The 7207-nt window shown below is 49.9% G+C and overlaps 1 pseudogene; it reads left to right on the plus strand.

Annotated features, from left to right (window-relative positions):
* The first annotated feature begins 6121 nt into the window (after nt 1-6121).
* Nucleotides 6122-6632, plus strand: LOC116545722 (annotated as a pseudogene).
* Nucleotides 6633-7207: the final 575 nt, after the last annotated feature.

Genomic DNA, 7207 nt, shown 5'->3' on the forward strand with positions numbered 1-7207 from the left:
GGCAGCCCAGGCAAGGCTGTGGATGTGGGAGCCACACTACTGCCAGACGAAGACCTACAGCAGAGACAGGAGGTGAAGAAGGCCCCAGATTCCTTTCCCCTGCTGGGACCTCCATTGGCCAAGCCCAGAAGTCATCCAGGAAGGAAGCTCAAAGATGCAGTCAGCCTCCCGGGACAGAGAAAGACAAAGACAGGAAGGCATGGATTGGGAGACAGGTACAGTGGAGAATCCCCAGCAAAGAAGGGCTGCAAGAGATCATCCAAATAACATGTCCTCTGGGTTAAGACACTACACAGGGTGCATATCCCATGGGGCCTCTGGAGAAGCCACAAAACGTGGTCCTTGCAAGAGCCAGTGTTTGAGTGGTTGCCACATGAGAACTACGGCGCAGAACTAATTAAGTTAAAAGGAAAAAGATTTCTTGCTTACTTCCTCCAGTTCCCATCCCCCTGTCCTTCCCCTGTAAGAGCCAGAAGAGGGAGGGAGAGAAAGAACTAGAAAAAGAACACACGTTGCCCCTTCCCTACCTCTGGCCCAGACACCAGCCCAGCCTATGCTGGGGGCTGCGGGAGGGGGAGTTTGACATGAATGTCAGATTCCAATTGACCCTTCAATACATAAAAGTGAGTCATTCTCACAAGAAGCCGCCTTTTTCTTGACTAGAAATGCCTGCAAACAGGTGAGCTGGCTAGCTGAGATGCCAAGGGTCAGGGAAGGTCGATAGGAGCGGTCTTGCCTGAAGCCAGGATGAGAGGAAGATTGTGTTCAGTGCTTCTCACTGAGTTCAGACTTTCCCACAAACCAGTTTTAAATCATAACTCAAATCCCTCTTTCTTCTACCAGCACCAGGCTACATATGGTTCATGCATTGTCTTAGTAACCCTCATGGCCACTGTACAGTTCAGTAATATTACTTTTTTTTTTTTTTTTAAGACGGGTCTCACAGTGTCACCCAGGCCAGAGTACAGGGGTGCCATCTCTGCTCACTGCAACTTGCGCCTCCCAGGTTCAAGTGATTCTCCTGCCTCAGCCTCCCGAGTAGCTGGGATTACGGGCGTCTGCCACCATGCTCGGCTAATTTTTTGTATTTTTAGTAGAGATGGGGTTCACTATGTTGGCCAGGCTGGTCTCAAATGCCTAACCTCGTGATCCACCGGCCTTGGCTGCCCAAAGTGCTGGGATTACAGGTGTGAGCCACCGTGCCTGGCCAGTCCAGTACTGTTACTATCCCCGCTTTATAGATGAGGAAATTAAGACAGAGAGAGGTTGAGTGACTGTCCAAGTCCACACCAACCTGCTGTCAAGTCCAGCAAACCTGACTCGAGAGCCCAAGCTAAAGGTCCCATGCACACTCTCCACGCCTCCCACAGCAGCTGAGGGGTAGGCTTGTGACGCTGTCTATCTGGTTAGGAAACTTGGAGGCTGGCCCGGTCCCCAGAGTCTATTCAGGCTGGTGGGCAGCTAAGAAGCGGGGGCTTGCAGCGCATCAACCACAGCTGATTGAGGGTTGGGGGAGACCCTCTATCCCCAGGGTGATTGGAGGAAGACCAGGGCCTCCTCATGCAACCCACACTATGACAGCAAGACCCCTCCTTCAGTTCATGACACCACCTCTTCCTCCCAGGTGGAGCAGGGACTGCTCCAGGAAACCCTCCCAGATCCTCCTTGTGGGGTACACAGTCACACCCCAAGATGAACCCCAGTCTGGAGGGCTCTGCATGTGGCTTACCAGATATCAGGGACTTTTGCGTTCAAGACTGGGAAGAGTTGAGGTGCAGCTCCCAGTGGCCAGTACTCAGGGAAGTCACGCAGGGCAGTCCTGGGAGGCCTGGGCTGCCTCATGGAGAAGCTGCATGGGCGAGCAGGGGACAGGTGCACAAAGTTCGGGGCCTGGGAGAGAAGAGGAAGGAATCTTTACCATGTGGTCAGACTGCAGAGGCTCCATAGCAGAAGAATAGGGAGATGCAACCAGAAATGGAGGCGGAAGCCAAAAAGGTACCAGGTGGAAGCTGGGGACAAAGGCACAGGCAGATGACATGGGCGATGTCACGGGGAGGCAAGAGGCAGGGGCGGTTCGCATTGCCCCCTGTGCGTGACAGGCTCCCTGGTAGGCTTCGCTGCCCTGGAGCTCCATGCAGGGGCCAGTGCCATGTCCTGAGAGTGTGGGCGGCTCACAGCACAGAGGACGTCCACTGCGCTGACCGCGCCCCAGCAGTGGTCACACATGAATGGCTTCATTTCTCAGATTAGCTCCCAAGAGGGCCTCACTTCCTCCATGCACAGAGGCCAGAGCTCAGCTAAATCAGCAAGGTTTCTTACCCCCGTGCTGTCGTTCACCTAGAGGGCCCCGTTTTGGACACGTATCATCTGTGTTTGAATGCAGCCCAGAACCCAGTCCCAACTCAGCCTCACCTCTGTAGGCAGTCAGGTTGCTCTGGGAAGCCCAGGCCTCCCTGAACATCCCTGAGCACTGGCCGCTGGGTGCTGCACCATGACTCTTCCCACCCTTTGCCCCAGAATTCCCTGATGCCAGCAAGCCACACACAGAGGCCTCCAGACCAGGGCTTGTCTTGGGGTGTGATTGTGCGCCCCACAGGGAGCCCGCAAGGCATAACACATAACAGGCCCCTGTCCTGTTCACAAAGATGTGTAACTTGGTAAAACACCACATGGAAGTAAAAGTGCACTATTGCAGTGACGTGGCCACGTGGCCAGTAGGGAAACCGTTTCCCACGCTCTTCCTCTGTGGACATCATCTGGCTACTCATCCTCCTCGGATGTGACTGGGGATTGGAGGCTACAGCTTCTGAAGTCCATGTGTCTTTCTTTTTTGCTTGCAAATTCAGACAACATCTACTCTGCTACAGGCTTCAGCCCATCTCCTATTTGCCAGAATTCATCTCAAGAAAGCCAAGTGTTATCTCTCACTTCAAAAAGTTCTGAGAGGCACATGATTTCTGGGCCAATGGCCCGTGGAGCAACAAGCCCAAATTTGATTGTGACTGTGGTCACTGCGGTGCAGACCTCACCCATGACTCTCCATGAGCGAGAGACGCAAGGCAGCCGCGGGAAACACAAGGAGGATGTGAAAGACTTCCATCAGAAATGGATGGAAGAGCAGGTTCCAAGTGTGATGGACAGAACGACGACTCCATTTCAATAAGGAAGGACACCTCCCACCCATTCTCCACTCCTCCTCCTGCAGGGGCAGGGATCCCACCCCCATGGTGTCCAGGTCCTCCTCGCAGCCCTGGCGTGATGCCAGCATCTTCTATGGGGGGTCCTCCTATGATGCCAATGACAGGCCCACCTCCTCCTGGGGATGATGTCAGGGGACCTGCTCCTAGAATGAGGCCACTCATGGGATGTCACATGCCAGTGTTCCCCCAGCCCCCAGGATGGGACCTCCCACCCACCGCATGGTAGAGCCCACACAGCCCAGAATGACAAAGCCAGACAGATTAGAATAGTGGAGAGACCTCTTCACATCAGTTTTTCAGGATTTGTTCTTCTCCAGAAGACCATGATGCTGTTACACTGGGTGTTTCCTTAGCAGTATAAAGAAGACCTGCTCCCCCTGCCTATCAAAGACAGAGTAGTTTTGGAGGGGAGACACGAGACCAAAAAAAGTACAGTTTTCATTTGTATTGTGAAATGTGAACATAAAATTGCCAACTCTTTTAGTTTTTTTAAAAAAAGTCCTCGGTAAAGCAAATAAAAACCACGATGAGATATCACTTCACATCCACTAGGATGGCTATAAATTTAAAAATGGAAAGCTAAGTGTTGACGAGGTTGTGGAGAAATTGGAACCCTCATACATTGCTGGCAGAAGTGTGGAATGGCTCAGCCACTGTGGAAAATAGTATGGCGGTTCCTCAAAAAGTTAAATATAGAGTTTCCATATGCCACAGCAATTCCACTCCTAGGGATATACTCTGAAGAATTGAAAACAGATACTCACACATGTACCCCATGCTCGTAGCAGCACTGATCCCAACACCCAACATGTGGAGTCGACCCAAATGTCTATCAGCTCATGAATGGATAAGTAATTGCACTTTATCCATATGGTGGAATATTACTCAGCCTTAAAAAGAAGTGAAGCATTAATACATGCCCCAGCATGCAGGGAGCTTGGAAACTTGAAGCTAAGTGAGAGAAGACAGGCACGAATGGCTACATACTGCATGATTCCACTTACAGGAAATGCTCAAAACAGGCAAATCCACAGCGACAACACCTTAGTCTTTTCCCAGGATGGAGGGAAAGGGGAGTGAGAAGCAATAGCTTACCTGGTAGAGAGTTTCCTTTTGGGTGATAAAAAATCTTCTAGAGTTAGACAGAGGCAACGGTTGTACAATGTTGTGTAGGTACCGTGCTACTAAATTGTTCACATTAACATGGTTAATTTTATGTTCTGTGAACTTCAAGTTTTCAGTAGTAGGGTTGAGTTTGGAGATCTAAGTTCACCTGGAATCTCTACGTATTATTTTCTTAGCCTTTCCTCGCTCCCTCTTTTTTTTTTTTTTTTTTTGAGACAGAAGCTTGCTCTTATTGCCCAGGCTGGAGTGCAATGGTGTGATCTCAGCTCACTGCAACCTCGTAGGTAGCGATGCCCCTAATGTCTGGGAAGGGTGCTGCTGAGATGGACAGGCAGACTGACGTCATGGATTAACCTTAACGTTAATGCTCTGGGATGTAGTGTAGACGCAGAGGAGAGAAATCTGCTGCTGGGCACCCACCAGGGTGTCTGAATGAAGCCCTTGAGTTTCTCCATCAACCTAGCTGGTAGCGACTGTTTCCAACAGTCAACAGAAGCCCAGACAACAGAATGCCAGTGGGGCCCCCCTGCAGGGGTCTCCTTGGGCTGTCTCACCATCAGGGGTTGGATGTCAGGCCGACTTCCAGGGCATGGCCACAATGTGAAAATTTAAGAGCTTTTAATGTTCCCTGGGGTGGGGGGGGGGGTACATGACATGCCTAGAGGACACACACACACGCAGAGAAGGAGGTCAGGGAGTGCAGGCAGATAGAGAGCAGGGACCCCTGGGCCAATGCCTTTACTGGGTCCAGAGTACTACCCAAACAGGCTTCCCAAGGGAGCGTTAGTCGGTGGGTTGGCAAGCAGGCATAAGTTTCAGGAGGTCACACTGTAACTCAGAAGTGACCACTGTATGTCCAGGGGCAAGTGTCTGAATCCTTTAAAGGAAGAGGGGATCCCAGCCTGTCAAGAGGGAGAAATGCCTCTATGTTTTATCTCTGGCCACAAACTGGAGTCATTCCAGTAAGATATAGTATTGGAAACTGTGTCAAGAGTGACTGAGCTTTGCTTCTGGTATGAAAAAGTTAAATTTATATATTTTAAAAATTTTTTAGATTTTTTTTTAATTTTCGAGGCATGATTTCACTCTGTTGCATAGGCTGGAGGTCAGCGATGTAATCATTGCTGACTGCAGCCTTGAACTCCTGGGCTCAAGTGAGTCTCCTGCCTCAGGCTCCTGAGTAACTGGGACACGAGTGCACACCAGCACATCCAGCTAATTTTTTTTGCAGGGAAGGGTATCTTGATTCATTGCCCAGGCTAGTCTTGAACTCTTGATCTCAAGGGATCCTCCCACCGTGGCCTCCCAAAGCGCTGGGATTACAAGTGTGAGCCACCATGCCTGGCTTAAACTTGTATTTTAAAAATACATGCCAAGGCTAAAATTATAAGCACTCACTACACAGTGCGTTACAGAACCCTGAGTATAAACGAAGTCAGCAACCAGCTTAGAAAGTGGGTCCATTCCTTGCATAAATGCTCTTGAAAGTCCTCTCAGAAGAGAGGCAGAGCTTCGCTGGAGTAGAGGGGAGGGCAAATGGTCACTTTTGTCCTGGACAAATCGCTGAAAAATGAGAAGAGCTGCTCCTTATCCAACATGTCTTCTGGAGATAGACGGCATTGCATGGAGTCACCCAAACAAGAAGTGAATCAGTGCTTGAAATAACAGTCACTGCAAAAGATTTTTCTTAATTCCTTTCAGACTCAAGACCAGTAACAACGGTAGTGTCAGGGAGATGCAAGTCCTCTGTCGCGTACTGAGGAATCACCTCTCTTTCAGCAGCCTGTTAGGGCTGGAACCGCCATCTTCCAGTAATTCGCCAAAATGACGAACACAAAGGGAAAGAGGAGAGGCACTCGGTACGTGTTCTCTAGGCCTTTTAGAAAACATGGAGTTGTTCCTTTGGCCAAGTATATGCGAATCTATAAGAAAGGTGATGTTGTAGGCATCAAGGGAATGGGTACTGTTCGAAAAGGAATGCCCCACAAATGTTATCATGGCAAAACCGGAAGAGTCTACAATGTTACCCAGCATGCTGTTGGCATTGTTGCAAACAAACAAGTTAAGGGCAAGATTCTTGCCAAGAGAATTAATGTGCGTATTGAGCACATCAAGCACTCTAAGAGCCGAGATCGCTTCCTAAAACGTGTGAAGGAAAATGATCAGAAAAAGAAAGAAGCCAAAGAGAAGTGTACCTGGGTCCAACTGCAGCACCAGCCTGCTCCACCCAGAGAAGCACACTTTGTGAGAACCAGTGGGAAGGAGCCTGAGCTGCTGGAACCTCTTCCCTATGAATTCATGGCATAACAGGTGTTAAAAAAAATAAAAGACCTCTGGACTGTTAAAAAAAATTGGATGTGGGATCTCACGCCTTATTGTCATCCTTAACCACCTATTTATCTTTGCCAGAAAGACCCACGATTGCAGAAATGAAGAGCTTTGCTTTGAATGTCCTTTTTCAAGTGGATGCTGGTAGCACTGAGGACCATTCTTCAATAATGAAAGGCCGCCTCTTTTGAGCTTCTTCCCCTGAGGGAGATGGGGGCCTTTCCCTATAGGATTGGACCGTCTCCAGCTAGCACGGTGGGAATGCGCTTATGTGTCCAGACCAGGCCAGGAGGCCTGGAGCATGCAGGGGAGCCACCAAAGGGAAAAGCCATGACACAGGCCACCAGGAAAGTGTCCCAACGATCTCTGGCAATGATTAATGTGGTTCTTAAGGGCAGGGCGGACCTGGGGTGCAATCCGGGAGGGAGCATACAATCAGATTTGTTGCAGGAAGAACGAAAGAAGAAAAGGCACAAGAAGCGCAGAAAAGCGATTATGAGAGGCAGAGAACATCTGCTGTGAGGGAACGGTGCCTCGGTGTCCGTGAGCACTCC

This window comes from Sapajus apella, unplaced genomic scaffold (genome assembly GCF_009761245.1).
Source record: "Sapajus apella isolate SASKATOON/1434 unplaced genomic scaffold, GSC_monkey_1.0 scaffold347, whole genome shotgun sequence".
Classification (NCBI taxonomy): Eukaryota; Metazoa; Chordata; class Mammalia; order Primates; family Cebidae; genus Sapajus; species Sapajus apella.